The sequence below is a fragment of the Triticum dicoccoides genome, chromosome 7B, assembly GCF_002162155.2.
Source record: "Triticum dicoccoides isolate Atlit2015 ecotype Zavitan chromosome 7B, WEW_v2.0, whole genome shotgun sequence".
Classification (NCBI taxonomy): Eukaryota; Viridiplantae; Streptophyta; class Magnoliopsida; order Poales; family Poaceae; genus Triticum; species Triticum dicoccoides.
Genome location: NC_041393.1, coordinates 8,809,707 through 8,819,051, shown reverse-complemented (window position 1 = coordinate 8,819,051; position 9,345 = coordinate 8,809,707). Strand labels below are relative to the sequence as shown.

Here is a 9,345-nt window from a genome sequence, read left to right as displayed (position 1 = left end):
TGAAGTCTTTCATAGTTAACTGAGAGTTTTCCTTTTATATGATCAACTGCACATCTGGTTTTCTCTTGCAGTAAAACACCATCGAAACAAACTTGATACTCATTGCCAGCCCTTGTCCCCTCATTTGTTATTGCTTTCATGCTAACCAGATAACACTATTTGAACCAGCAAAACAAGAGTATTTTTCTGTTTAGATTGTAGAACATGACTTGGAGGTTCTAAGAAAAGAGGGATATTTGCAAAACCATGCTTTTATTCAGCTTCTATTTTTGGAATGATCTAATCTTTATTTTTTCCAGGTTGCCAAAGAGGCTTCTGACATGGCACTAGCTAACGACAATTTCAGTACCATACTTGTCACAGTTGGTGAAGGAAGATCTATTTACAATAACATGAAAGCTTTAATAAGGTTTGTGCACTGAGAGCCTTTTTCGCACTTCTCATTGACAGTTTTGTCGTTGCTTGCCTATTTGTGATTGTTCTATATGGCTTGCTAAAAATGATGTTCCTGAATCGAGCATGATTGTGTGATTGTGTCTGCTTACGTATTTCACATCCAGTTGGTGGAAAACCTTCTATTCCTTGAGTATTCTGAAGGCCCTTGCTTCACTGCTGCAGATACATGATTTTCTCAAACATTGGTGAAGTTGCTTCAATCTTCCTTACATCTGCTTTGAGTATTCCCGAGGGGTTGATACCTTTTCAACTTCTATGGGTAAATCTCGTCACCGATGGCCCCTCTGCAGCTGCTTTGGGTTTCAATCCGCCTAACAAGGACATCATGAAGAAACCACCAAGGAGGAGCGGCGACTCATTGATTACTCCCTAGATTTTGTTCTGTTACCTGGTAAATGATCACCACATATCTGTTTGATCTGTTTTAGGCATCTATGCCTTTCTTCTCGAGATTATAATTCTCACTAATCACATAACTTGTAGGTCATTGGCCTTTACATGAGGGTTACAACCGTTTGTATCTTTGTCATCTGGTACACCCACGGATCTTTCAAGGGCATTGATCTCAATGGAGATGGCCACACACTTGTCAGTTACTCACAACTCTCGAACTGGGGTCAGTTCTCTAGCTGGGACAACTTCACAGTTGCGCCCTTCATTGCTGGTGCTAGAACTTTCACCTTCGACGACAACCCCTGCGACTCCTTCCAGGCCGACAAAGTGAGGGCAACGATGCTCTCACTCTCCATGCTCGTGGCGATCGGGATGTTCAACTCGCTCAACAGACACAAGCCTGCCGAGGATGCCTCCATAGGTCAACCCGTGGTTGCTCCTGGCCATGTCAGTGTCATTCAGACTGCACTTCCTCATCCTCTACGTGTCGTTCCTCGCCCAGGTGCTTGGCAGCATGCCACTCAGCCTTAAAGAGTGACTCATGGTGCTCCTTGTCGCGCTCCCGTTCAGGGCACGCGGATCTATTCACCGTCGTGGATAGGCCGCTCCAGTTTGCGCAGACTATCACCGTCCTGGAGGTACACCACCTGCCAGCAACATGCCAGATCTCTCTTGGCATTTTCTTTTCTCTCGATCTGTTTGTTTCTGAGCTTTGCATTCTACGGGCTTTCACCAGTAGAAAAGGGGGTATTTGTCCCGGTTCGTAAGGGCCTTTAGTCCCGGTTCATGAACCGGGACTAATGGGTTGTTACTAATACCTCCCCCCTTTAGTCCCGGTTCTAACACGAACCGGGACAGATGGTCCTCCACGTGGCCGGTGCGCCAAGCCCAGGCAGGGGGGCCTTTGGTCCCGGTTGGTGGCACCAACCGGGACCAAAAGGCATCCACGCGTCAGCATTCCAGTGGCTGGGGTTTTTGTTTTTTTGAAATGGGGGGGTTGGGGGTTTTGGGGGGTTAATTTAGGTGTTTCATATATTGTGTTAGCTAGCTAATTAATAGAGAGAAGTGTCATCTCTTATGTTCGTGCTTGGTCGATGCTACGTACTATACATAGAGAGGCTCTCGATACGCTAGCTAGTAAGAAAATGAAGGGAACCATTAAGTACAGAAGTTCGTCATGCATACCGAGAGAAGTGATCGATCGACCTCTCCTTCTCCGAGAGATTGGTCGAACAACAAGTTTTCGTATTATCTATCCGACGCTACTGGCTACATACATATACAATCTGTAAGATCTCTTAATTACAATCCCCTAGCATTGAAATCAAGTTCCACATGGTATTTTCAAGCTTTATTGATGACGTGGTCAAGAAAGAATCCCGCCAATTCCTCTTGAATTGCTTTCATGCGATCTGGTTCTAGGAGTTCATTCCGCATCTGCCACGTCTAATTTGAAGAAGGGGGTTAATTAATACATATATATGAATGAAACTGAACAGAAATGATGGTGTAATAAAATGAAATTGTGAATATTATTGCTTACGCACTTCATATTGTCTTTTAGAGTAGCCCCGCTTATTTTTCAAAGTCGCGTTGTAGATGAACTCGCACACGTAGTATCCACAGAAATCATTCCCTGCCACAAGCACTTTACGAGAAATAGAGGTCAATCAAACTGATAATAAAGCATTATAAATGGCATTTATGAAACTATAGCTATAGAATCAACAGGAGATGCGCGCAACTAGCTAGCCAGTAGTACTTACTTTCGGGTATGTATATCGCAGCTCCTTCAGCAGTTCCAGAGCTCCGGAGCTTCTGCGGTGAACTGTTTCCAAACCCTGCAAGACAAAAACTAATTATTATTACTTGAGATATCAGGAAATGAACAAAAAGTTGCCGATACGGTGCGATAATGATCGATTGAACTTACTTGTTGAGCAATTTAGTCATGTCCGCATAGGTTTCGGGATCTTTTCGTCTCGAGTGTAAGACGGTTACTAGTCCCCGCTCAAGCTTAATCTCCAGAAGAACATAGTGGAAGCTGCGCACGCATGCATAACTCATCAACTCAATTACTATAACCTCGCTCGAGTAATAAGGGAAACCGAATATGCACACGACAGTAACACTCACTTGAAGTTGTAAGGAAAGAGTATGGTATCTTTGTTTTGATTTTTGATCAACGATTGTAGCAAGTTGGCCTCGGCCTCTTCGGCGTTCTTTTTAACTAGAAATTCATCTATGATATTTGTGTTAATGAACCCAATATCATAAATTTTTTGTTTTCTGCACTCGACGATCTTCAATCTGCATAATATATTGAGGATAATTAATTATAAATACATGCAATGAAAGAGCCGAGCTATATATAGAGACTTAATGACAGAAATAGTACTTACAGGCAGTAGCAAAAGACCGTTAATTTATCGAGGGCCTTTTGATTGAAGAACGCGAAGAACTCCTCAAATGAAACACACAACAGATCAGTTCCAACGAGGTCGTGCTCCTCTTTAATGTTCAGATACAAACTATTCGTCCCCCCAGACTCTCTGCAGGTTTTCATGTACCAATTATGGAATCTTCGCATCATCATTGTTAGAGATTTTTCAGCTTTGACGAGAGGCTTCCCGTACTCGTATATGTGTTCGTCCACCTCCATGAAATCAGGAAGTTGATCGTCAGGCAGGTAATCTTGTAGATTGCCATAACCGGCCACCATCCCCGGAGCATTAGCGACGATGTTGCCGCTAGACACATTAAGCGGGGGGCACGATTGGTTTGCTTGTTCGCCGAGTTGGTCAATTTTTTTTGCAGCTGCTCGTTCTCTTGACCTTTGATGTCTGACAGTACTTCCCGACCACTCCGCTTGGAGATATGTCTGTTCAGTAATGCGCTCATAGTTGGTTCTCGGTGGAGACTTTGCCGGTTTCCTCAGGGCATCGAGAGTGCGCTTTGCTTTCACCGGATCTACCTTCTCCTCCGGAGACTTAATTTGGACTCACATCTCGCAGGCACCGGAAGGTGGCCAGAAGGAGGCAAGCGGCAGCCTCACCGCTGACACACTCGCCGCTGATGCCGGCGGCGACGACCAGATCCTGGCCGTCCCCTCCCTTCCCGTAAGATCCGTCAAGGTCCAGCGGACGACGGCGACCATATCCGGTAGCCAGTAGGTCCTCTCTCCAGCTCACCTTCTCCCACTGCCGCTTCATGGCACTGCTGCTTTGTCTTGCTGGACTTGTGTGCTCGTGCGTCTCCCCGCGTCATGGAAGTGCTTCTTTCTCTTGTCGTCGGCGGCTCCGGGTGTGTCGTGCTCGTGGACGGCTCTCGATTGCGTCCTGATCGTGGCCGACTCTTGCTGCTATTTTTGTTGTGTGCCGTGTTGCTACTGTTGCTTGCCGACCGTTGCGCACGTCTTGCTCGTGGCCGGCCCTTGCTGCTCATGGCCTACAATTTCTGCTATTGTTTTTTTGTGCCTTGCTGCTCCTGCTGTTGTTTGTTGTTTCCCTATTGATGTTTCTTTTAGTTGGCTCATTTGGATAATTGACCCTGATGATATTGTGTGTAGATAATTGGTTCACTGAAGAGTTGTTGAGTTATTGGGCGGGATTTTCTAACGAGGTTGTTGAGCATCTCAAAGGTACCAGTTCTTTGGCCAATGTCAATCGTATTTTACCCTTCCCCCTGTGGTGGCGCGCTCCTGGGCAGTACATTTTATTCACAGTACCCTTCTTTTTGTTCTCATGTTAATTTTAAAGTACTTGCATTTTCCTGTGTTGATTGCCTTGCCGATGTGTTGTTTTCTTTGCAGGAATTGAACCATGTCACTCGGAAATTAGAGAGCAGGCAACTATAGTTTTAGATTTTCGTGATTCTGGTAGGCGCAGCTGAACTACAATACTGAACAGGCTAATGTTGTTCCAGTTGATTCTTGAGTTTGTTGTCATGACAAGAAGCAATTTGCCTGCAATCATCTAAGTTTGTTCTGTCTAACAGTCCCTTATTTTGTTCAGAATATTTACTACACATTTTAATTTCGTTGCATTGCATATTTAACCATTTCCTGATCTCCATAGTATTGCTAGCTCCTTGGGTGTAATGTTGCTTAAAAGATGCCAAAGTCATATCTGAAGTTTTTCATGATACAAACATATATTTGTTTGTTTGTAGGGTTCAGATTTTTAGATTTCCAGTGTGTTGCTGACTATTTCAAATTTTTCAGCAAATTGGACGCTCTTGACTGATATTGCTAGCAAGCTGTGAAGCAAAGATAATTGTTGGTCTCTACAGGTGAGCCACCAACATGAATAAATCCTTGCATGTTTTTTTACCCTTGAATCAGTTTGCATTTCACCCTTATTTTTGGTACATTGTTTCTGCAACATTTTTATTCCAATTATATGGTGGCTACTTTAATTGTAAGAGATGCATGCTTACAAAGTTTAATTATATATGTTCGGTAAATAGGTTGCTTTCTGAAACACGTGCTGCATATACAAGGTTGATGTCCAGGTCTAGCCATGAGTCATTTTGTTGATAGGTTTATGCTTTTACGTATTTCTAAAATGAAAATAATTATGGTGAAGTGTCCAGTCTTTAGGTATTTACGTACGGTTGGACCATCGATAAGAGAACTTTTTTGTATTACTTCCTTTTAGCTCTGTCCGTGGTGCTCTCATGGATGTATTCATACCTTTACACGGCGGTGACACCTCTCCAAGTGTACATGTCCAAAAATCTTTGTTTTATGGAGAATTGGAGATCAGGTTGAATCTGGCAAGTAATCACTTCTCTTGCAGACTCTGCCTTTGTTCCAGTAACTCTTTAACAAGTATTTTTCTTTTCTCAACCTCTTGCATGCAATTTCAGGCCACTCCATCTATCCGTGGAATATACATGTTTGTAGCATATTTTGTGATATTCGAAAGAACCATTTTATCTTATATTCACATTACCTTTATAAAAAATATATACGATAGAGAGTGCCTGCTACTTGATGCAATTTTAATATCTTCATAAGAATAAACAACTCATGTTTTGGACGTACGAGTTATGAGAGAATAGCCCGTGGCAGGGGCCAAGGTTCGGCTTTGTTTTCTCCTTCTATTGTTATCCATGTCAAATTGAACAAGATGCTTCATGTTGTGATTTGAACTGCTTTGTCCTAATAATGTTTTCTTATATTTCCATCTTCGGTTGTATCTGGGATTTCTCATCACCCTTTCTTTGAACATATAGTGCATTATAATGGTGTTCTTTTCTTATTCAATGCCATGCTTTAGACATATGTTATGGTAGTGCTTTCACTAGAGTAAGTGATCTAAACGATCTTATATTTGTTGCAGAGGGAGTATTTCATAACTAAACATGTGTTATGTACAATCTGTACTACCTGCACATGTAAATTTAACTCCATATTTGTGTTGTCGTGCTACTGTTGTTTAAGAAGTTACACTGTTCCTTTCATTTCTTGGAAAATTAAGAATTAACTGAAGCTTGTATTGTAATATTATTTCATACTATAAGAGAAATTACTCATGTATCACTGAAGCTTGCATTGTTACAGCTTCATCAGAAAAATGAAGCCTGAGGACGCTATCAGCCTTTCCTGTCAAGTATTGGCCACTACTATCTGCATTAGATTCACCTCAAAACATGCCCTTTTTCACTTGGAAAGAGGAAGTAGGAGTTCTCAGCGATGATCATCTACAAGATACCATACATGTTTGTTGATTGACTAACAAAGACAAAGGCCATACCGTTATTGATGTTTCTATAACATTGTTTCCAGCTGCTGTAACACCAGTTTTTACACTTGCGAGTATGAACTACTTGGCTATATTTTATAGAACTTATGTACCGATGTAGAATGATAGATCATGCTTTTATACTTTATGATATACCTTTTCATTGTAGTATTTTGTAAAGTTGCAATGCTCAACATTTGTATAGACTTCTATCGTATTGATCCTCTCCTTGCCAGCTACCAATGAATTTTTTTGCACCATTGCTCATATGGTATTATCAATGTTGAAGGTACATATATTTAGAAACACTCTTTTGCATCAGATTATTGACTAGTAATGTCATATTGTCTCTCACATAGTAAAAGCTTAAGTGAATGATTCTTCTTTATTTTATTTTGTTATCCTGTCTGAATGAGCATTATTTGTTTGACCACAACATTTGGACCAGCACCCTCGCGCTAAGGCGCGCTCCTGATCTAGTAGATATGATGGTGGTTGAGCTCACATCTGCGCACACTTGCGTTCCCCTTATGCCCTGCCCTAGTTCACTAGCTTTGCCAAAGATCATGATATGCATATAAGTAAAACGAATCAAAACACCAAGTTCTAACCACATGCAAAGATTTAAGTCCACAGTTGACATATATATTTCAAAAATGAGCCAATACATTTCCTTTTGTACATATAAGAAAATCAATTTCTTCTATGGATAGGACCTCTAACAATCATCCATAATAGGAACATTCTGTTTTCCTCAATGTGTGAATAGACTTTAGTTTTATGGCATACATACATAGATTCGAAAGCTATAAAAAATAGATTTCCTAAAAAAATTGGTTTGTCTTTAGTGGGCTGGTAATTTATCAAATTAGTCGTTCTGTGCTCATCATTTTCCATGTATGTTGGGAGGTGGCAATTTACTGCATTTTTTAGACATACTAGCAACCATGTGGTGTACTAATGTTTCTCATATTTGCCATCAACAGGTGAAGATCTTGCTTGTTTATCTTACTTGTTATATCTTATTGTTTACTATAATTTCGGAATGCTAGGTATTCGATAGATCACATAGGCCAATTCAATTACATTCGTTAACAAAGTTATAGTTAAGCATTCTTTATGTTGTGATTACTTAAAATAAAGAACATAGCATGGTTAAGACCATCTCTGTACATATGTGTGCCCCTTGTGCCATGCCCTGGTTCACAAGCTTTACCAAAGATATGTCTATAAACAAATCCATGATCTCAAAACACTGAATTGTAACTAAACAAGTCGAATGACCATGTGTTGCCCTGGAACAATAAACTTAGACATGGAGACATTTATTGTTTCAAACATGGGGGGAGGGGGCATTGGCCCCCTCAGCTAAATAGCTTGCCCTCTACTAGTATGTTGTATTCGTGGTGTAAACATTTTTATAATGAGAATTACTTGCAAGATTATAAGAAACCAGTGGCTGTCGACATGGAAGACATGTGTGCACAGAAGTAGACGACGAACGCATGGTGGAGACGATGAGAATGATGCCCATAATGCTCCCTAAGAAACGATCATAATTTTCTCCCTTTTGCTGGTGAGTATAAATTTCAACTGTTCATCCTTCTTACTTACCGTTTGTTGATTTGCAACAGGATCGAGGATGGTGTCGTACAAGCTCGTTCAGGCAGTGCTTTGGGCCAGGGGAGGCGTCTGCTTCCTCTCCTTCGTTGCGGCCATCTGCGCTTCGATGCCGCCGTACCTGAGCTTCTCCGCCATCCTGTAAGCTCATGCATTACTTATTTCTTTATTGCACCCCTGAGTAAGTCTGGACAGAACGAGCAGGCTTCTCGGCCCACTCGTGGCCCAAAATGAACTCTCTAGTACGTCAATTCCAACAGAAATATAGTAATGAGGTACAGAAAGTTTGCTCATATGGTGCTTCAGTGCGTGTATGAGGAATTAAAAAAATATAAAAACTAACTAGCTTAGTGCAAAAAAGGATGGTAATTCATTTACTATGACCATGTATGATTGACCTAATTATTATTATTACCTGCAAAAAAGAATTATGTATTATTAGCTACTCAACTAATTTAGTGCAACCGTGCAAAAAAAAAACTTACTTAGTGCAAAAAAGATGGTAATTCATTTACCATATCTTGTACAAATTGATTACCATATGTACAGTCTTATTTTGCACTAAACTAATTTCATATAAACAGTCAAATTGATTACCATATGAGCGAAAAAAACGAAAATGCCACCCCAGGGATCGAACATGGGTTCCTACGAGTGGGCCTAGTGCTTCAAACCAATACACAACAGTAGGGTTAACATTAGAATAGCACAGGCGAATTACATGACGTTAAACACCGTTTTTTATTTCTGTTTTCTCTTCTTTTTTGGTTTTTTATTTCTTCTCCGGTTTTCTCCATTTTTTTCGTTTTATTTTTTATTTTTTTCTTTCCCTAGTTTTTTAATTTCTTCATTTTTTTTCATTTTCTCGATTTGCATTTTTTTCTTTTTTCTTATGTTTGTTTTTGTTTTCACTCTACATTTTCTTGTATGTCAAAATCATTTTCTTCATCAGTGATCAACATTTTGTACACACGTTCAACATTGTCCGATCGCTTATTCAACACTTTTCAAGTACTTATTAGATATTTTAATATTTATTCTACATTTTTCAAATACTTGTTCTACATTTTTGAATAATTATTCATCATTCTGCAAATAGTTCAACATTTTTAATAGTTATTCGACATTT

At 40.4% G+C, this 9,345-nt stretch overlaps 1 pseudogene; it reads left to right on the top strand.

Moving 5' to 3' along the window:
- The first annotated feature begins 305 nt into the window (after positions 1 to 305).
- Positions 306 to 9,345, top strand: part of LOC119338501 — a 13,735-nt pseudogene continuing 4,695 nt past the window's right edge.